Raw genomic sequence first — 23,188 nt, forward strand, 5'->3', positions numbered from 1 at the left:
TGGTCCAAATCATTTTTTTCTTTTTTAAGTAAATTTCTTTGGCTTGTACTCAGGTCTTCTGGTCTCTACTCCCACCATTACACTAACACCAGACTCCACGTTCCAGGAGGCAAGAGCCGTGTCTATCTTGTTTACTCTTATTTCTCCCAAACCCAAAACCTAGCTGGTGCTCAACACATATGCCTGAATGAATGAATCATGATGTGAAAATATAGTGAGACATGGGTCCTAAAGGAGAAAATGGTAAAACAAGGTGATAGCTCATATTAAAGAATTCCAATACATAATTAGAAGCGTTCAAAAATAAAATGAACTGTCTCAGTGAACAATGAGCTCCCTGTCCTTAGAGAGACACCAGCAAAAGCCAACAGCCAGTGACAGAAATGTCACTAACCAGCTATGTACTCCAAGGCTACTTTCTTCACCTCTAGCAGCTTTGCAAAGCTGAATTTTAAGTGTATATTCCAACAGAAAGGACATACTCTCTAAATTCGTCTTGACTATTGGTCAACAAGCCTGCCAACAGCTTCACTACGCAAATTTAGACTAATTACTGCACTGCTGCGACTCAGTTTCCCTGGATACAAAATGAAGGGTTTTGTCAATCAGTCTCTGAGACTGTCCAGCAAAATGACTGGCAAATAATAAACACCTAACATATGCACCCTAGTACTTAAAATGCATACCACATCTACCTGTTCTCCTCTCTGCCATTCTGCACTGCAGCTAATCCTGCACCTAATGGATATTTCCAAGAAAATTAAACTGAAGGAAGAACCAAGGGCAAATTCAAAATTGTACTGATCCAGCCTCTGAATTCCATGCCTTTTCCAATTTACTTACTGGTCTATCATTTTTAAACATCCAGTCTTTCAGCAGCTACATATTGGGCACCCACCATAGGCAGAGAATTTACAAGAGCCTTGAGGACCATGGAAGTCACGCCAGCCCTGCCTTCATGGGCACAGATCTCCATCCACCAGTTTCACTGTTTAAAGATAGCTTTGGAGTTCTCTCACCTGGGTAACATCTAAGGGTTCATCAGAATTGACTAGTGTAGAAGTCTGTATTGGCAGATTTATTTCAATAAGGAAAACCACAGTGCAGAATAACAGAACCAGAAGTGAACCAAGATCCAGAAGAAACACCTTCAATTTTAAGATACAGAGGCCAAGATTTCATCTTCACGATGGGCCAGAATACAGCAAAATGCCTGGTCCAGCCCTTAACCAAGACAAATGCGTTCACACCTGAATATTAGGAAGGAGCCCAGTTGAGAGCAGGTCTGAGGCAACAGCTTGTCAAAGTCACCAGCACTGTGGGTACCACGGCTCTTGGGAGATTTCCAAGGAAGAGAAGAAACCAGGGAGGCTCCCAGGCAACTATATACAGCCCTTACTCACTTATTGGGAACACTAAAACCTGTGTTTTCAGACACAGTATCAGCTATTAAAACACTGTGAACCTCCCTTAATAACCTCACGAAGATGATCAGAGGGGAACCAAAGCCGAGATGCTATTTGTCAAAGATGGAACTTTTGGCTCCCTGTTAGATAATGCAAATGAGCTCATCAGGATGCAGGAGGCCAAGGGAGAATGACTCAGAAAAGGGAAGCCGGCAAACGCCGCAAAGCCAGAGATGAAAAAGCTGAGGTGTGTGTTTATTGCAATGACTCAGCTCATACAGATTCTGACAGTCACATTCAGGTGCATGTTAACAAGGCCCTTCCTCCTTAAGGAATATCAAAACCGGCCTGCGGAATGTTCTGCTCACAAGCACACCCAGTCAAGGTTCAGGACGCCTACACTATGGAGCAGTATGCTGAAGGCATCACTGCAAGGATAAAACATCAAGAAAGGTAACATTTTATTTTTCCAGTTCCTGTGGACATATATATATATATGTCTGAGGAGATTAGGGCTGAAAGGAAAAGAGGCTGGAATCATGTAGCCCATGTAGCCAACTCTAAGATGTCTAGGAATTAACAGGAGTGCCTAGTAAATGCAGAATCCTGGGCCCTGCTCCCAAGCCTCTGGCTGTAGGAATTGGAGGAAATACTACTACCCCAGAGGGGCTCCATATGTGTGGATAAAATGAAAGTTTGTGTGGCCAGGATTCTCACCTGGCCCTGGTTGGCCAGCTCACTAGACACATGTGGGCAATACATTGCTATTGACTCTATATAAAGAGCTCCGCCCAGTGCTCTGGACGACACGGTGGCACAGCTGCAGGAGAGCAGAGCAGAGGCTGGAGTGGTGGCAGTGCTGAGGACAGAGGCCCAGAGGATGGCTGTGCAAGATGGCTGTGCGGGCAGAGAGGCCCAGAGGACGGCTGTGCAGGCAGAGGGGCCCAGAGAACGGCTGTGCGGGCAGAGGGGCACAGAGGACAGCTGTGCGGGCAGAGGGGCCCAGAGGACGGCTGTGGAGGCAGAGGGGCTCAGCTTGCTGCATGCAGACTCGCTCTGAGTGAACGAAATTTTAATGATTGACCTGCCACCGTGGGAATAAAGTTGGGCATAACCCTTTCACCCCAAGAATGTTCTACTGTCATTTCTTTGGTCACATTGAATCCATACTGAACTTGCCCGGGGCTGAAACGGACTGGCAAGACAATATGTCAGCAAAACCCCATGCTGTTCTAAGGTAGGCCCTACACCACTGTTTGAGAAAGACTGACCTGGTCCAACAGCCTTTTTTTCCATAAGTGAGAAAAACGAAATCCAGAGAGGTGAGGTGCCTTGCCTTGCCCAACCGCAACTTCCTAAATAAATGCCTTGCAGTATAGCCCATATTGTTGAAGGGTTCAGGTCAACCCTGAGGGCAACAGACAGCAAGCTAGCTTCTTAAACAGAGCCTCTCAGCAATCAAAGACCTGCAAACAGGGCCCATGACAAGCAAATATCAGTAATTGAGTAAAGAAGGGCCCCCATGTTTTCGTGGGACTCTGTCCACACTCCAGTCACACTGTCACCTGCACTGTCATTTGCTATTCACCTCTGACTATAAGCACCTGCAGGGCAGGGCCTAGGTTCCTTCCATCTCTGCATCACTACTATCACACAGCAGGCTTTCACAAACTTTTTTATTGTCAGATGAAAGCTATTACCACCCTCTGCCTAGAATCCCTTCCAAGAGGCTGGTCGACCTGGCACATTCCCCTCTGGGCCTTGAGCCCCAGCTCAGGTGTCACTTCCTCTGAGAAATAACTGTCCCTCCTACCTCTCCCTGAGGACCATGTACCTACCTGTTAGTACTATTACACAGCTTTGTAATGGTCCTATTTACCTCTAGACTCCTCCTCAAGGACAATGATTTTGGTCTTTGAAACCTCAGCACCCAGCTCAGCTTTTCATTCAGAAACAGAAGGTGGTCCTTAAATGGGAAGAGGGAAGGAAAGATAGAAAGGAGAAACTAATCTTAAGCATTTTGCTACAGGCTCAAAACCCTACAATGTTGCAGATGTGGTTCACTGGGGAAAAAACAATCCCTATTATTTCCTCTGTTCATATTTGAAAAGTTAAGCCGCCATCTCTCCAGTGCCACCATGAATCAGAGTGTGCTGGCTGTGCTTGAAAAGGGTCTCACCTGTCAGTGCCTACACACACACACACACACACACACACACAGCCGTGGTCCATCCCTTAACACACACTGTCAGCTCCATCCTCCCAGAGCTGCCTGAGTCCCCAGGGTTCTCCCACAGCAGCCATGGTACCTTCTGTACTGAGCACGGGGCACTTCTCTCTGCCCACTCTGTACTACTGTTATCTCCCTCTAGGCATCTGTGGACAATACGCCCCGAGGCACAGGCCAGGCAAAATGCCAAAGGAGGAACTCCAAACAGTCAGAGTTAAAAGGGGCTTCTCAAAGCTGACTTCTCCTTAAGATGAGGCTGAAGTCAAACATGTATCTGCCCTCTGCCAGCCCCGACACACCTCTGCTAGGCAACTAACTGCTCACTACCAGGTGGAGCTGAACTGAGTTTTAAAACTGAGGTGTCAACTCTGTGACTTATGCCTTGATGCTCCCTCACCTTTGCAAAGCCCTGTACAGCTGGCTGGCAAGGCTTGCTCCACCCTTTACCTCTCTGCTCCTTCTGCCCACTGAGCTACCAGCCAGGACCCCATTTTATACATGTGGATGCTGCTCTGAAAGGCTGTGAGTTGCCCAAGGTCACAAAACTCAGTTGCCCAAGTTCAAAGAACTGGGGGAAAGCAAGGCTTTCAGATTCTTCACCGAGCACTCATTGCTGCCACACTGCCCACCATTTATCGGTTGTCTCCTGGCCCCGGTGTGGTTTTTCTACTCTCTCAAACGGGGCCTTCCATTTTCAAATCCAACAAACCTTTAGGCTTCTGTGAGAGTTTTTTCTAGTCATATTTTAGCTGCTTTGTAACAAATCACAGATTTCCTGTTTCTTTCTTGTGTTTATTATATTCACGATATTTTTCCTAGTGCCCTGAGAATTATTTCCATAGGAAAGACTCGGCTGCTTTGGAACTTTGACACTAAAACCTCTGGGAACCTTCCTTCAGGACAAACAGAGGCTGGCAGCTGCTGTTAAGCCTCAGTGTGGAGTCGGAAGCGGCAGCAACCGGCCCGGCTCCCTTGCACTGCGCTCGCTGCCACCACAGGGAGCTTCCTTCTGAGACTGTTTCCCCAGCCATAAAATACAGATAATAAAATCTGACTTAATAGGTGCTTGCCAGGATTTAAGACGATGTATGCAGTATACACCCAGCACAGAAGCTGACATGGGGAGCCCCCAAAACGGGAGCTGATATTATTTCAACTGCTTTCGTGTGCAGCCAATATGGAGATGGAGAGCACAACACATTGTTTCTCCTTCCCTGAGAATTCTTCCCATAGGAAACACAGAGGATGGCCTCCTGCCATGAATAATTGCAGTCATGGAGGAAAAATCCGAAATCAGAAATGAAGGGGACTGCTTTGACACCTCAGGCAGGTAAAAATAACTGTAATTTTAAAAAGGATAATTACTCTAAAACTGCTAAAAAAAAAAAAAAGGCCTCTCAAATACCCCAGTTCCCTCCTTCCCAACCCCCACAACCTACAGGCATGTTATCTGCAAGTCACTGAAGCTCAACGAGTCTCATTTCCTCATCTGCACGACAGAGATAACCTCACCAACACCCCCGACTGTTCAGGATGACGTGAGGCAGTGTTTCTTGGCATGCGGTCCACACACCACCTGTGTGCTGGGCCTGGGCGGTGGCCCTCCCAGCCCCTAGTCCCTGCCCCTTTCCTTACAGTGCCACCATTTTTTGGTACCTGCATCGCCATGTGACTCCAGAGGGTGATCGTCTTCCTCACAGTGTGGCTCAGGGTGGACATATGACCCACTCCAGCCAATGAAGAATCAAGAGAGGGCCTAGTGCCTCAGGAAGCTTCCTGGCAGTGAGAGTGAGCCAGATGTCCGTCTCTACCCCTCTTCTCCCTCTGGATGCAGTTGTGTCTTAAGATGTGTGGAAATGCTTCCACGGTCTGATTCCCAGCCTGCAGATGCAGCTAACACCAGAATGGCAGAGATGGAAAGAATCTGGGGCCTTGAATTACTGAGCCACTGGAACAATCAATCCAAGGCCTGCCCCACCTTGAATTCAGACTCAAAAGACTGCACGACGACAGGGGCATGGTTCACGCTGCAGCCCACATGAACAGGGGTCTTGGAAGTTGTCCAATGCACCACTCCTGTTTGAGAGCTTGAGTTTTGCAACTGTTAGCCGATCTGAGTTGAACCTTGTTATTGCAGCTGAAAATATCTGGATAATAACCTGCATAAACTACAGAACATGTTAAAAATACAGATACTTGGGTCCCACCAGGGAGAAGTTTGCATTTTTAACAAGTACACCGTGATGATTCTAATGCTCCTCAAAGTTCAAGGAGCACGGTGGGCTCTCATGGAATGTGAAGACGCCCAGTGCAGTGCTGGGCACACAGCCAATGCTCACAGCATCCCTCCAAAATGCACTTACCAGGGTAACACCATCCCACCTTCCTGCATCCTGTGAAAAGCTATGCAGAAAGGATGGATGAAGGCAAGAGAGCAGAGCGTGAGCTGTCAAACAAATCTCGCCTCTTCTGACAAAAAGCTGCTATGAAGTTTCAGGAAAATGTCTGCTAACGTTCAGCCAAAACCCTCTTCCACGACAAGCCTGCTGCTGGTTCCCTCAGCAGCTGTAGCTAGAGGCGCCACCTGGAGCCTCCTCAGGGCTGACCGCAGCGCGCAGCACAGTGGCTGGAGGCCACACGTCTGGCCGTCCCCAGTGGCCCTTTCAACTTTATTAAAAGGTCATTTTCCTGGCCTGGCTATTTCTTCTCCTGGACAGATCACCCCCTGTGGCACCAGGAAACTGCAAGGGAAGCTGGATTTATTAGAATAAGATAAAAGGAGCAGTCTGAGCCACCAGGCTGACTCCCAAAATCATTGTTCTTGAATTGTCAGAGTTACGGTGTCCTGAGGGGATGCACTCCACCCACCTCATTCTAAGGGAGAAACCAAGGCCAGAGAGGGATGAGTCTTGGGGTTCCCGTTCCCACAACTTCTTCTTTCCAGCATTAGTTAGAGTCAGGAGGCTTCTGGCCGTGACAACGGTCATGGATGGAGGCAGGGAACAGAGCTGCTTAGCCTGAAAAGGGAGACTGAGGGGAGGGCAGGCACCAACTTAGAGGGGTCTCCAAGGGTACCAGTTGCCCCTAGACAAACCATGAAAGCCAAGGGCAGCAGAGAACATCTCACCTGCTCTTTCTGATGTTAAGATCCTTAAGGCTTGGTCTATTTACTTAATTTGGACTTTTTTTCCCATTCAATAAATATTTGAGTGGCAATAAATGCAGAGCACTACCTACGTGCCTTGGCAGGGGAAGGGGCCAGAGCTGAGGACCACAAGAAGGGTGTCAGCTTAACAGTGATGGGAAGGTAAGTACTTCAAGAGAGACGCAAGTCCCATTAGAGGAAGTGTCTTCAGTAAAGCTGCCGACTCTGCCAAGCACAGCAGCACTTGGGCACCTCTGATCTGGGCTTCCTCCACAACCCACTCGCGACACTGTCACGGCGGCCTGCACTGCACTGGGCCTGCCCGCTCACTCACCTGCCCCTCTCTGCCCCCTACAGCAAGGTGCTCATCATCTCTACCTCGTCACAGGTCCTGGCACAAGGAAGACTCCACCGGTGAACGCTGGTTGCTGAAATGGATACACAGAAGGCTGGGTGGACAATGGATGTGTGAGTCGATGGATGGGATGCCGAAGAATTGTGGCCAGGGAAAGGGAATCAGGGAAGGCTTCCTGAAGGGCAGCGGCATCTGAGCTGGATTTTGAGGCACTCAGACAAGTGGAGATGAAGGCGGGACCCACCTCATCTAAAGTGCCCAGCACCATCTTAGGCAGAACGATGGCGCCTAATAAATGCTTCCTGGATGAGTTTACTACCAAACTGGCTCTCCTAAGTGAAGGAAGCTGGCTTCATTTCCCACAGCCTTTTGTTTCTCCCTCTGTAAACAGAAGCAGCTTCTAAATGGGAGGTAAATTATTAAATCGAGGGAACAACAACTGCCTACCAGTCTCTACAAACACTACTACCAGAGATATAGTTCAGCAGAATGACAACAGTCCACTTCCACCGATATGATGTTTCCAGGAGATAATGTTAAGCAACAAAGGCAAAGTCACTTAGTCACCCCCACTTACATAAGTTATCTGCCTGGAGAAATATTGGAAGGATATGTAAGAAACTAATAAAAGTGATTACCTATCTGTGGAGGAATATATTATTTATCACCTAAACTGGGACACCTTTTCTCACTTTTGAAAATAAAAGAGGGTGTTACTGATCATGCCCTGGGACAAAGAACACAAGCCAGGACTGTCGTGGGCAAACCAGAATGTACAATCAGTCCAACTAATGAGGGCCAGGTTGAGGACGGAGTAACGTGGACACCACGGGAGAATGAGAATGAAGATTCTTAATGCCTACCTTTTCACAGTGTTTTGACTTCTGAAGCATGTGTATGTACCAAATATTCTTAAATGTAACAATCTTTTTAATGAGAAGAAAAAAAGCCCAAGAATTTGGTCTTCCAATTCTCTTAGACAAAGGGAGCTCATCGGGGGCATCACTCAGCCCTCCGAAGGCTCCCTTAGAAACAAATGAAATCCCCACTCACAGCACCACCCTTCTGCTGTGCGCAAGAGAACAGCTCCGAGAGGAGAGAGCTGTGCATGGCCTAAAAAGGCTGTGACTCCGTGCGGGGCCATCTGAGATGGGGAACTCGGAGGGAGTATAAACACTGTGAGACAGACAGAAAACAGTTCAGGTTTTACACAATCATGGCAACAAAGTGAGATTGATTCCGGACTGAATTAAGCTCTTTATATTGTTTCTACTTAAAAAGGAAATGTATTGACTATGGTCCTCCTCACAGATTTATCTTCTCTGACATCAAGCACATTCATAACCTATTTTAAATTCCAAGAACAATGCCAGGGTTTAGGAAAATGAATACCAGTGTGCTTCACCAGAACATTTTGGAGGCTGGGGAGAAGCTTCCCCGACTTCTAATTGCTCAGGAAACAGGCACAACATGGATTTTTTTCTTATCAGTCATCACTTCAATAGAAAAATGCTTATCCAGGCTGCCTGCAGTTGAGGCTGGTCCACCTCCGGAAGAGACGCTCTGGAGCCACCTTCAGGGCCATGCTGGTGTCACCTTGGCCTCCAGTCTCCGGGAACCATCTCCTCCCTTCAGATGCCACTACCACTTCTCGGGCTCAGGCCTGCATTACCTGGACTAGGACATGGCTTACCTCCTGCCTCAGGCTCCACCGAGCACTGCAGGCGCTGTCCTTCCCATGCCAGCCCGGCCATGGCCCACTGCGGACCCTCTGCAGGCTCCACACGGCCTTTGGGGCTGCAGGACCATATAATCGATCATCCAAACAGGAACACTTGAGAATGAAAGGGGGCACTATCACTAACCACACTAGGACGACAGGCAAAGACACCCTGGGAAACTGGAAGGTGAAATCATTCTACTGTAGGATAAATCCAATCCCTTTAACGAAGCTGGAATTCAAGACTCTCTGCCACCTGGCCCCAACTCACCTTTCCAGTCAGTCTTTTTGATCCTGACCATATCCATGGTCCGATCACAATTACCCAGTTACCCAGCATGCCCTGGGCCTTTCTATGCCTGTGCATTTGCTCACACCTCCTCTTCCTCCTGCCTCCCCCGATGCCCATCCTTGGCCAGTCCCTCTCCCCCTCCCCCATCTACATAGGCCTAACTCCTACTCTTTCTTCACAACCCAAGTTATATGGTGCCATTCTTTACTGCATTCATTCAACAAGTATTTGCTGACTACTCATTATGTGTTAGGCACATAGTGAACAACACTGGAAAATTTCCACCTCTTACAGAATTTTAATTTGGCTGTGGGTGTGTGTACAATTGTGATAACTGATACTACGGATAGGCAGAAGGATACACTGGGAAGTCTACTCTGTTATGGTTTTGACATACCCACCCCCACACAAGGCTGTGAACTCCTTGAAGGCAAAGCCTAAGAGACCCCATCTCACGCCCTGCTGAATCTGTCTCACCCTTGGTTATAGCCAATACTGCACATACATTTGATAAGTAAAGAAATGATTTTAAGAAGCTTACTTATTTGGTCTAAAGACAGTTTGCTAACAACCAGTTCTGAGTCCTGCATGAATCTGTATGGTGTCAAAGGGAAACTGAGTTTCTACTGACCTTAGAGAGAGAAACACCCAGCTGTGACTCTCCCTCAACACTGATACTGGGAGGGAACTACATCGCCTTGCTCAACCTGGTTCAACCTTATACAGCTTCTCTAGAGGTTAAGTGACTCATCCAAGTAAGCTGACTCACACAGCTGGTTAGTTTCTGAGCCCCAGGAAGGTCAGAAGGCGACACAGGAAGACGAGAGTTTACTGCCTGGATAAATGACCAAAGGAGCCACTGGAGAAGAGGGCGTCTGGAGGAGGGAGGTGAGCCTGGTAGCTGGTGCGGCCAGAGCTTCGTGAACGAGGCCTCAGGGCGGGGCTCAGGAGATGGAAAGGAAGTGGGGGATCATTCCTGTTGGCAGGGCCGGCAATTGGCCAGGGAGGGCCCCCTGCTGGGCAAGAATCTTACCTGGTGATGCACAGCACCCAAGAGAAGGGCACAGACACACCTTTTCCCTTCTGACCTGGAAGAGGGGCCTGAAGTAAGAGCAACTGTGCTCTCCTGAGGCCTGCCCAGGCAGTGCCCCCAGGAGAGGGGGCTGCTCCCTGCGAACTCCTGTGCTCCCATAATGCCACCCGGAGAAGCTCAAGTGAAGGCCAAGGGTCCTGAGCTTCCCCAAATTTGTTTGGTGTTCTGCCCTGAGGAGCACGGGGCACACTAGAGTTAGATGAAATAGTAACTAGTAACAAAGGAGTATGGCAAGCAGCAGACACCACCCAAGACATGGCGCTTGCCAAACTCTGGCGGAGAGCAGTCATAGCAATAATAAAGGCATATTGAAAAAAATTAGGCAACTGGATCTGAGTTCTTGTTTCATCCACAGCCAATCAGTGCTCAGCAGCCCAGGCCGGCGCACCTACCTCTCACCTGAGGCTCATCCGCAGCCCAGGGCGACCCTGGCGTCCACCCGCCACACCGGCCCCTCAGGGCTCAGTCAGTGAGTGAGGAGACCAGACTTCAAACATTCATTAAGACCCAACTCAGTCCCTGAAGGTAAGGGAACAACTCGAGTTCTTCAAATGGGCTTTCCAGATGGCTACCACTAGCCCTGTGCTCAGGTCCCGAAAGGGCAGAGTTCCTCAGCCTCGGCACACTGACCTTTTGGGTGGGATTCCTCCTTGCTGTGGGGCTGCCCTGTGTACGGTAAGATGTTTAGGAGCACACTGGCCTCTACCCACGTGATGCTGGCAGCACCCTCTAGATATGCTAAATGTCCAGAGGGATAAAATTGCCCTTAACAGAGAACCATTGCCAAAGGGTGACCTCCCTAAATGTGCTCTTTTATACATCTCCAAACACTCAAGCGCAAGGAGCTCCTGCACAACAGCTCAGGGGCTAAAGGCAGAGCTTTGGATTGAGGGGAGCTGGGTTAGAGTTCTGCCTCTACGTCTTACTAACTCTATGACTTCAGGTAGGTCACTTAGCCTCTTTGAGGCTCAGTTTCTTCAGCTGTAAAATGGGAACAATAAAACAGTACCTACTTCATGGGGAGGCCATGGCTGTTACATAAAACAACACATAAAAGACCGCCTGGCCCAGTGAGTATTCAATAAACATTAGCAATTACTTATGGGCCCGGAAAATTTCTTTTAGCCAAGTCTAGAATTTAGTTTTCTATTTTTGTGGCTTCTGATCTTCCCCTTTCTTCTTAGGCTCTTTCCACCTGTTAAATGCCTTTGGTCTTAAGGAATCCTTCCTGTTGGTTCAAAGGCATCTGACGTTAAAGTGAAGGAAAGAACACACACACACACATGGGAACTTTCAGATCCAACCCTGCCCAGATCAACACTCCAGACAAAGGTTTCCATTGTTGTCTAAAAACAAACTTTTCCACTGGGAGGCCTTAGAAGCGTCACAGAAGTCTGAACACCTCCAGACTCTTCTAGTTCTCATCCCCATTGTGCCCCTGACCTCAGCATATCCCTTCTCCTTTGTGGGCCTCAGTTTCCTGATCTGTAAAAGAAGGGCCTAGACCCTGATGAGCTCTACGTGCCTCCCACAACTATTCTCCAGGACACTGTGCTGTACAGAATGCTGCAGTTGGATGGCAGCTGGATCCACAGTTTAAGTAACTGCTTAACTGGGAGTAAGGGTCACAAAGACAAATTATTCTCTTTTTCCTACATTCCCCTGAGAGCCAAAAGAATAGAATATTTGCACAATACAGAAAAGTTATTTATTGCCACTGGAGTCAGAGATCTGAGTAAAATCCTGTGCTACCACTAAGACCTTGAGCAAATCAGTTCAACTCTTTAATACTGTTGCCCTATCTGTAAAATGGGATAATAACAGAGGTACAAATGATGTAAAGGTTACGAGACAGGTGATGAAAGCATCTAGAACATAGCTGGTATACACAAATTACGTATTCAAAAAATGTATGCCTTCCTTTCTAGACTCTCTGTGTTAAATTTTGTAATATAACTCTGTATCATTCTCCTCTAGAAAGTCCTTCCCTCCCTCCTCTCCTAAGGTTCTGTTTAAGTCCTCCTCTGCCAGGAAGCCTTCTCTGCATGGACTCGGTTTCTAAAGGTCCAAAGCCTTAAGTTTCCCAAAGATTGGCTTAGGGAAGGGAGCAGGGGAGGGCAAGGAGTTCATTAACAACCAGATCCCTGCCTGTAGAACTCCCTTTCTGTGAATTCAGGAAGACTGAGCCCTCCCCTGCCCTTCCCCAGAATGGTGCAGTGGCCTCAACATCTGTATAGGCTTAGGGTTCCTACACTCACTCTGTCAGAGTTTCACAGCACCCTGAGATGGGCAGCCTGAGTCAGGTCAGCACCCTCTGCCCCACAGCTCCTCGTGCAACCAGGTCACCCAGAGCCCTTCTCCATGTTCCCTGCCCACTCCAAGAAGACAAGGAATAGAATTATGTGATTTTTTTTTCTCCCCGCCATGGGATAGCCTCCAAATCTCCAGCCCAGACCTTTCCCCTTGCCAGAGACCTAGGACTATAAGGACTCTATTGTCTCAGATGAACTTGAACTACTAGGCAGAGATGCCTACTGACCATAAATGGGGTTCAGGAGATGAAGAAACTGGCCACAGGTCCTCAGCTGGTTTGGAGGCAGGGCTACATTAGAACCCAGATCTCTGGGCTCTAGACACACCAAGCCTCTGCCCACACCCTCTCTCCCAGCTGCCCCCATCCTGTGTCAGGTGTCACCATTTTCCAGACTCTGAAGCTTGCAGTCACACCTGCCTCTCCCCTGGCCGTATTTCTCTCATCCTACCACCAAGGCCAGTACCCTTTCAGTGATAAGGACTGCAGATGGCCCCACCCTCCCAAGCCTACTCCCAAACCAGGTCCCCATCACCTCAAGACAAGGAACCCAGGCTGAACTCCCCAGAAGCCCATTCTACCCACCAGCACCAGATTCCTCTTCCCTCAATATACCTTTTCATTGCCAATCTTCTCCTGTTCCACAACCTGCCATGGCTTCTCTGTCCCACTGGATCAGAGCTCTCCTGCCCAGCATGCCCAACCCCGAGAACCAATTTCACTCCAGCCCACCCGGTTTTGCCCTGCTCCCCCACGTGCCCCCTCCCATCTCTCCTGGATGACGCCATCCCGGCTCCCTCTCTAGACCTTTCCCATATCATTCCCCTCCTCTGGCAAGTCTTTCTCTTCCTATTGGTCCTCCCAGGCTCTGTCCAAAGCCCCCTCCACAAGATACCTCCCCCTGCCACGACAGCCCACAGCCATCTGATCCTCTGCACACACTCACCACCACAGAGCTGAGGGCTTAGCTGAGGGCCTAAGCCCACTGTTGTCACTGTACTGCCTGAACTGTATGAGTTTTACCTCCTCACCAAACCCCATCCAACAGTTTGGCCATGTTCTTTCTGCTTTCAACCTCGGCCCGGCATTCATTCCACAAATTTTATCTGCATGCCTCTAATGTGCCAGAAAGTTCTTGTCCTTATCCTTGAAACCATCCCTGCCCTTCAAGGCACATCGTAAATGCCAAGTGCTCTGTGAATCCTCCCCCACCCCCAGGAGTCTTCATCTCTCCACCTTAGCACCTCAAGCCCATGTGCCCCCAGTGTCCCCTCTGAAATCCTGACCTTCTTTTCCTTACTCATGGCTTGGTCTTCTACAACAGCCTATGCCAAGGACATGCTCAGTGAATGGCTTCACAGTGAACTGAGTGAAAACAGAACCTGTCTAATTCTCAGGCCAGTCGGGGCTCCCAGGTGGCCTCAAGCGTTGTATATCCAGGTGACCTCTTACTGTTCTTCCAAGACTGGATGTGGGCCCAGACTGAGTCAAATGACCTCTTATCATTCTTCCAAAATTAGGCTTTCCTCTTTAATTACACCTTATCTAGAGTACTCTATGTGGATTCGAATTACATAATTACCTCAAGCCCTGGAACTTGAAAACAAAGAAAGAAAAGGAAGGCGTATGATCACACTGGTCAGTAAACACAGCAACTGTGTATATTTATATATACCATATGCTGTTTCCTTGTCCATATACAAATTTTGTGACCCAGGGAATATAGCCCATCTAAATCATTGAAATAAAAATCTCAGCAGGTAGGAGAAGATGAAGGACAACTGCACAGAGAAGCCTAAACCTGAAATGGGCTCTGAAAGAAGCTTGAAGTCAGTCTCCAGCCCTCTCCCTTTCCGCTTCTGCAATAAAGAGAGGGGGCCGTGTGACCTTGAGTGTGGTAGATGTTCAAAGCATGACCAGGCCTGATCCCTCCTAACCAAAATATCCACCCTCTTGTGAATTCCAGGTACCCCCTGTGCTGTCTCCCTACTAAGCACATATGCACAATTCTCTCCCCCACCAGATTATGTCCTTCCTGCAGGCAGGGGCACAGTCTTACCCATTTTGGTATTCCCAATTCTCAGTCCCTTCTGATACCAGTAGAAGCATCTAGCAGGCCCTCCTCTAGCCTTATTAAAGTATTTGCCCTTCTCCCAATGCACCCTACCTTTGCACGTGCTGGTCCATCGCCTTTATCAGGAACGCAACCCTCCAGCCCCACTCCTGGGTGGCCCCCACCACACCCTGTACTTGCTCTAAATTAGTGCTTATCATACTTTGGCACAAAAACTCTTTCATGTGCCTCCCTCTCCCTTCAAAGGTCAAACTTGATGATCATGCCTTTCTATTAGTAAAATAGCTTTGAGCATATTTACTTGTAAGTTAATTATAAAATCTGTACTACTATAAATAGGAAAGCTCCATCTTTCTTATATTTGAGTTAAAGAGTAAACAGAACGTTAACCGATAACGTTTCCTTCCCGCTCCTTAATGGATATCTTGAGAGCTTGCCCACTGCTCTAGGCGAGGAACATGAGGACAGCAGGGGTGTTTCATTTCTAGTATTCCCAGACTCCTATACAAAATCAAAAACTTAATAAATTGATTTATTCCACAGACAGCTAGCCCCCCCTGGGGGATAGGTACATCTAAGCCTTCTGGGGCTGGAATGGTGATGAGAAACAGCCCTGGCCACTGTCAGCATGGAGTCTGCAGACTGGTGGGATGGGCAGAGAGACAATGATACTCCAAACAAGTGTCAACAAAGCAGCTGAGATACGCTGTGAAGAATGTTCTGTCCAGACCACAGAACCATGAGCGCCTCAAACAGCAGGGCTTATCCTGCTCCAGAGGATTAGAAAAGGCTTCACCAAGAAGCTACTTCAGGTGACATCAGAGGGATGGACAGAACTACCAGGTGAAGGGGGGACAGCACTCCAGGCTACAGAAACCGCACAAAGTCCTGAGGCTGGACGAAGGGGCGCGAGTGCCAGGGACCAGCAGGCTACTACAGCAAAATGTACAAACAAGCCCTAAAAGGTGGCAGTTCTCCCCCTCCCCTTTTCTCTTCTCAATTTAGCAAAACAGACCATAACTTCCAATCTCTGAAGGTGTAGTGCAGTCCTGCTACTGCCCAGCCTCTGGGCCAAGCATGGCAGGCAGGCTCTCCGCCTCCCAGCAGTTCTCTCAGGGGAGGCCCCCATCCCTTCCGAGGAGTCCAAAAGCCCCAGGAAGACACTTCTGGGAAGCATGCATGTTGCCATGAGCACCACCAGTCAGAGGCTCCAAGGCAGTTTAATTTTTTTTTTGAGGCAAGTTTTAAATATTTTACATCTTCTAACAGCACTGTTTCTTCCTTGCCCACAATGGCAAGGAATGCCCTATACTCCCTGAATTAAGGACTTATTGCAAAACAAACACAAGTCTGCCAGACAGCCCTTGGAGGGCCCACCCTGCCATCGGGGCGTCCACCAGACTTCCTGGCTGCTCAGGTGTATGTTCCCTGGGGGAGCCTGGGGAATCCGGAAGCGCAGCCATGAGCCCGCCTCTACTGGAGCACCTGTGACTCCGGGAGGCAAAATTATGCACAAAGATGCTTCAGTAAAGTAATTAAATAGCCCATGACTTTAAGACAAAGCCAGACCGCAGACTGTATGGCAGGCTGGCAGGCTGCGGGCCGCTCGAAGCAGCTGTTGGGAAGAGAAGCCACAGCATCTATCAGGGCTCAGGCATGACTACCATTTCCCGGGTCCTGAGGGGCCTCGCCCCTCACACCTGCCAGGGCTGTCTCACTAGTGTACCATGTCCAACAGAAGGCCCCACAAAGCAAGCACAAAATAGCCATGAAAGGCCTGAGATTGCCTTCGCCCAGGCGGGTGGGCCCGGCAATCTGATCTTCAGCAGCCACCATCAGACCTTGCTTCGGCCCTCCGCTCTCCAAGTCAAGGCTCTCTCCAGCTGCTCTTTCCTGCCCTGTTGGGATTCTGCTTTCTCCAAAGCCTCTACTCATTCAGTCTTGCTTCAGGTTCCTACTTTGGCGTTGGCCTCCCCATCCAGGCCCCTGGCCCATGCTCACGCCAACTGCCCCAGGGGCAGTGCCTCCTGTCTCCCACTCCAGTTCCGGCCTTTCTTACCTCTTCCCTGGCTCCTGGCTCCTGCCCAGTCTCCTCTCACCAGCCTCCTGTGTGCACTCTCTATAAAGGGAGGCCCAAGCATGGAAGAGTCAGCAGAGTTCACTACAGCAGCCTTGAGACTCCCTAACATTGACATACCACAAATATGTCGCCATTTTCCTCAGCCAGTTTGTCATAAGCAATTGCATTCTGACCATGATGCTGAGCTCACAGGAAACGGTCACCCAACACTCGACCTGCCCCAACTAAAAACAAACTTTACACAGAGAAGAACAATCTGCAAGTGAATTCTCTATTTACGCGTCAGACTAGCAAACTGTTCATATGCACAGCTACCAGGTTCCAGACAAATTCTAGGCAGTAATAGAAATTGTTGGGATTTCAAAAGGTATGTCCTAGGGTCCCTTCATACTGGGAAACCAAGCTCAAAGGTCGGCCTACAGGAATGATATTAATAATCAATGCATAGAGCATTATAATATATAAATGAATAATGAGTTTTCGAGTTGACACATACACCAACAGGCAATTCCAGGACCTTTTAAGAACCCATTTCTGTTACAGATGAGCTAGAACATCACCAGTGATGATGGAAAGCCACGGCCCAAAGGCAAATAAGACTGGCAGAGCCAGTCATAGGTCAAGGTACAAGCACTCCACACTCCTCACAGGTCGGTCCTGGGTCCACCATTACTAGACACCTGCCTTCAGTTCATCAGTGACCTCTCTATACACCTGCCCTGTGTACCTCACTTGGGTGAGGCAAGATGCCACACTGGTTATGCATACCAGAGTGCCCTCAACCCCCACCTCCCCGTCCTCCACCCCCCACACACACACGTGCTTCGTCATTCTAAAACCTTCCTACCTCAAAACCTGAAACATAATATTGACTGCCTGCTGGGGTAGACAAGAACCCAGCCTTCTCCATGTAAATAAGAAAATAAACCCCAGGAGGGCAGGTACTATGTCTACACATTCACCAACATCTGTTTAATGAACGAGACTGTGGCTATGAAAGCAGGGATCCACCTATCAAAGGGGCCTCCCATCCCTGGGGCTAACATCACAGCTCTTTCTCCTCATCCAGCAAAATGTGCATTTCTAGAACACCATGCTACATCAGGAGAACCTGCATGCAAGGCTGAGCAACGGTGGGAATGCAAGTCACCAAGCAATAGGAAGCTCGAAGACAGGCCCAGGATCCAACTACTAAACCTCCTGGGCTTCTGCCCCTGCTCTCTCCCGCACTCCTTGGCACATCCCTCAGCTCCACCGGGATGATGGTAAATGTCTGTGACTCCATGGTGGAGATGTAATGAGGGTAGAAAGAATGCTTGGGGACAGGAGGAAGGGCTGTGGGTATAGGCAGACCAGAAGGAAGAAGGCATCAAAGGGATCCTTGCTCAGAGGACCAGTGCCCAGTACTGAGATGCAGAGCACTTCAGGAACATGCTGGCTTCTTACATCGGCTCACGTGCCTGCAGCAGCCCCTGATTTAGAAACACTCAGTTATGTGTCCCTCTCTAGGTGGTCGGTCAGCTCTGCAAACAGTCTTGGCACCAACATTTTCTTCCCACTCCAGAGTCTCCTGTTTGAAAATGCCCCTTTGACTCTATGAGTAACTTCTGTCCACTTCACTTTCTCAATGTAGCAACCAGCCTTACTACAAGTTAGACACAGTTCTGAAGATCTGCATTACTGAAAATGCCTCTTTGACTCTATGAGTAACTTCTGTCCACTTCACTTTCTCAATGTAGCAACCAGCCTTACTACAAGTTAGACACAGTTCTGAAGATCTGCATTACTGGATGACCTACAGTCCTGTGAGGTAGGCGCTATGGCAGTCTCCATTTTACAGGTGATGCAACTGAGGCCTAGACTGGTAACTTGCCCTAGGTAGTAGCAGAGCCAGGGTATGAACCCAGGCAGCTGAGCACAGAGGCCATACTGTTAGTCACTCTACTCCCCTCTCTGACTTCCAGGTGAGGAGAGCCACACTAAAGCTGAGAGATCTGTTCCCAGCGCAGTCCCGTCCAGCCACACGACCTTAAACCAACAGCTTTTCTTTGCCTCAGTTGCCACAACTGGGAAACAAACCTAACCATAGATGCCTGGTCTAGAAATACAGAATCTTAGCTCTGCTGTCCAGCGCAGGCTGCCTTAGAGAACCTCCTGGAATTACAGACACATTCCCTATCTGTGCGGTCCATATGGCAGCCAATACTCAGTTATTTCCTGAGCACTTGAAATGTGGCTCGTGTAAATGAACACTTAAACTCTGAATTTTAAATTGTATGTCATTTTAATTAATTTAAACTTATATATAACATACAACAAGTGACAGCCATTTTGGAAAGTTTAACCTTAGTCTTTAAATTCCAGGATGACAGGTGCCATTTCTCTTCCATTACCACTAAATCGCCAGGGCCCAGCCCAGACCCCAGTGTACAGCTGGTGCTCAATAGTTATTAGGTGAACAAATCAAAATCAAAGGACTTTTCAGGTGCTCTGATATGACTTCATCCTCCACACGGGCATCAAGCTCTAGGTTCCCAGGGGGCATCAACCTTGGTGTGACGAGGAGCTCAGGGCCTCCCACGGCAGTATAGCAGGAATAGCTCTCAAGATGAAAAGCTGTTAAATCTATCCCCCTGAAACTTCTACTAACTAGCCCTGGAACATGAGCTCACAGGTTTGGAAAAACAAAAATAAGTTATGAAGAAGCACTTAAACACTTGTATACACTATAAACACAGGATTATATCTATAATTCACTTTCTTGGTTAAAATGAATCTTATCTTAACTCTTAACAGTGTGAGGCCCATGAAACAAACACACTATCGATCTGTTTGAAGGGAAACAATCCTCAGGTGTCAGGGCAGTGGTCCAGGCTGCTATCTCTTCTGACTTTAGTATTAATGCATTTGAGCCCCCAGCTCCACAGGGGACCCAGGAAGCATGCAGCTGGGCTCCCAAAAAGCGAGGCCTTGTTCTCCAGACAGGGTCTGAGGATCTAGCGGAGCAACTCATGTTTTCACATTTCCTCAACGTACATTTTCTAATTGGAAAAACATTTAGCATTAGCCTTCTATGCACGAAGAGTCATGGCAGACACAGGAGATACAAGGATGACTATGATGTGGCCCTCACAGGAGCCCAGAGCCCACAGTCTAGAAAGAACAAGAGGTTAAATTTGCATAGTACTGACTATGAACTACATAGCACTTAAGTACAATCAGGAGAGAAACATTACAAACCAAACAATCAATTCAGGGTAACACATGTCATAACAGATGTATATACAAAATACTGAACCAGCTGCCTGAGAAGAGATGCCAGGAAGGACCCTAACACCATGCCGTGAGCACAGCAGGCACTCAGTAATATAGTGAACTGAATCAAATCTTGACCTACAGCTCATTTTAAGGCTGAGGAAACCAACACCCAGAGAGGTTAAGTGACTTCCCAAGGCGACCCAGGTAGTTAGTGATGGGGCTGAAGATGGCACCTGGGCCTCATTACCCACCAGCACTCGATGCTCTTATGCTACCCTGCATGCAGAGAATGGCAGGATTTACTGCCTGTTAGTATGTCTATCTCAGAACAAACAGTGGATTTTTGTAAGATTTTATGTCTGGGGCTCTCTTGAAATTTGATGACTAACTGTATGCATACCATCTTAGAAACATGCATTCAATCATTTAACAAACATTTCTTGGGGATATACTGTGTATCAGGCACCAGTTTAAGGGCTTGGAGAAAGAGATGAAAGAAACTTCTGGTCAAATCAGAGAGCTGAACACCCATATTTATCTCTGCTCTCTCCCAGAACCCCACTAAAAGGACAGTCAAGGAATTTGATTTTAAATGGAAAGTAGACAACAGCAGACAGGACATGTTAACAGAACAGAACTCCGGGAGAGGGAGAGCTGGCCACGTGCAATCGCTGATTCAGGTTTCTGCTTCATCTGCTCTGCTAAGTGCACGCAGGGGACAAAACCACCAAGCAAGTGGCGACTGAAGCCTCAGAAATGGGAAGAAGGCAGCGACGACTGTGAGGGCAGAAGCGGGAGGGGCTAAAAGGAGGACAGTCTGCTAAAATTCCGTCCCTCCTTCACTCTGCTCAGTCTAGTTACTTCCCTCCCTCAGCCTGCAGGAGGTAGAGGTGTACTGTTTAGACAAATTCCACCAAGAATCTCTGGACTCAGGCACTGCTGAGGAAGGGACAGAAGGAGGCATCTTTCAGAAAACTGGGTGAAAGTCTGCAAACCAAACAGGGTACCCAACTTCCTTTTCCCTTCGAGGCTCCCAGACTACAGGACAACTAGACTGTTATAGCCCCAGGCAAAATCCTTCCCAGGAAAACCAGCATCCCTGGAGAAAAGATCCAAAGGCACTGACAACTACCTGTGTCACTTCCCTAGTGGAAAAAAAGGGAGGCTCTTTGATGGATCAGCCTTCAACCAAGTCAACAATCCCCTTGTCACACTGATGCCCAATAGGCATTTTGGTGTCCACTCTTAAAATGTACATGGACAATCAAGGAGAAGCAAAAATGGAAGGATGGGTCCAATGGTAAATACAATAACCAGAATCAGCAGAGAAAGGGACTTGAAGGAAAGAAACACATGCAGGGAGTGGCAGAAAAATGCGCCACACCCCCCACCCCCGAGAATCCACCCTATTATGAGTGAATTTATTGAACCCATGAAACAAAAACAAGATACCATTTTTAAAAAAAGAAAAGTGAGCATTCAGAGAACTAGGGAGTTCTAGAAAGTAAAACATGAAAGTATGTTTCATGCAAAACCATGAAAGCATAAATTTAAAAATTCAAAAGGGTTAAAGATAAAGCTAAGGATGTCTCTCGAAAAGTAAAACAAAACTAACATGGTAAACAAGAAATAAAAGATTTTAAAATTACAAACTTGACCCACAAAGTCTAATACCCAAACTAACAGGAGGTCCAAAGACAAAATAAAGAAAATGGAGAAAAGGAAATGAAGATTTCCCCAAACTGAAGGATGTCAGCCTTCAGATCAAAAGAGCACACCAAGGGCCCAGCAAGAAAATGTCAGATACAGAGGAGGAGGGTAGATCCTAAAACTTTCAGGGAGAAAAAGCAGGTTACCTGTAAATTATCAAGAATCAGAATGTTATCTGAACTTTTTTATCAACACTGTTACCAAGAAGACACAGAGCAATGACTTCAAAATCCTAAGGGACATTATTTTTTAATTAAAAAACTGTAATAAATGACTACAGAAAGTTTGAAGAAAAAAAAAATCCTAAGGGACAATAGCTTTCAACCTAAAATTTTAGGCAAATCAAACCACCAGTCAAGTGTGAATGGAGAATAAGAACATTTCACACATGCAAGTTTGAAGTGACCGACTTCCACAGACCTTTTCTTAGAGACTCCTGAAGGAATAAACCTAGAAAGAATAAACAGAGGACCCAACCCAGGAGAAGGTGAAGGAATCTCCAGAAGGAATCACACCACAGCCCCAGGGGTCAGTCAGCCCAGAATAGAGAAGAAGGGTGGAGCCTCTGGGAGCTAGATCTCCAAGGGAAAAGAAGTTGTAATAAAATAAAAAGGAATCCACACTATAAACAGAAATGTTTTCAAATACTGTCAGAGACTTTAGGAATTTGTATTAAATACATAGAAAATTAAATAAATAGAAAAAAGAAGGCAATTATTAACTAAAAAAAAAGAAGCATATGAAAAGAAAAATCATTATAGTACAACTATATGGTTCAGCCATGAACACTACACAGTTAAAATAATGTGCTCATTGAATACTGATATAACCCAGAGTTGTGATCTTGGGAAAACAGGGAGGAAGGGAAGTATGTGGGGAGGAGATGTGGGAAGAGGGGAATAAGAGCTTCTCTAATCCACATTAGGACTTCAAGAAATAACATCTAAAATGAACAGTCAGGAGATGGTATTATAAGCAGGTAACTAGCAACTGTGATAGTAGTAACAGGAGACACAGGTAAAAGGATTGGAAGTGACTGTAGTAGGCAAAACAACGGCCCTCAGAGATGATGATGTCCATATCCTAATCCCTGAACCTGTAGATGTGTTGCATGGCAAAGGTGGATTAAGGTTGCAAATGGAATTAATGTTGCTAAGCAACTGAATATAAAATAGGGAGACTGCCCTAGATTATCCAGGTGAACCCAGAGTATTCACAAGGGTCTGCAAAGTGGGGAAGGGAAGGGAGTCAGAGGAAGATAGACTATGTTAGACGGTCTGAGCGGCGCAATGAGAGGACTCAACCAGCCATTGCTGGCTTTGAAGCTGGAGGAAGGGGGCCATGAGCCAAGGGATGCAGGAGGCCTCTGGAAGCTGGAAGATACAAGGAACAGATCCTTCCTCAGAAAGGAATGAAGCCCGGCTACCACCCTGACGTCAGCCCAGTGAGAACCTTCTCACACTTCTAACCCACAAAACTGTAATATAAATGCATGCTGCTTGAAGCCACTCCAC

General features: G+C 47.6%; 1 protein-coding gene across 3 annotated transcripts in view; it reads right to left on the reverse strand.

Moving 5' to 3' along the window:
- SORBS1 (sorbin and SH3 domain containing 1) overlaps nucleotides 1-23,188 on the reverse strand; it is a 233,980-nt gene that overhangs the window by 205,171 nt on the left and 5,621 nt on the right. Inside the window, exon 1 of one of the 3 annotated variants that reach the window (XM_057506129.1) lies at nucleotides 14,612-14,632. The exons of the other annotated variants lie outside the window; for them this stretch is intronic. The gene's annotated coding sequence lies outside the window, so the exon portion shown is untranslated. Of the gene's footprint in view, nucleotides 1-14,611; nucleotides 14,633-23,188 lie in introns of those variants that run through there. 3 annotated transcript variants of the gene reach the window in all.

This window comes from Manis pentadactyla, chromosome 8 (assembly GCF_030020395.1).
Source record: "Manis pentadactyla isolate mManPen7 chromosome 8, mManPen7.hap1, whole genome shotgun sequence".
NCBI classification, from domain to species: Eukaryota; Metazoa; Chordata; class Mammalia; order Pholidota; family Manidae; genus Manis; species Manis pentadactyla.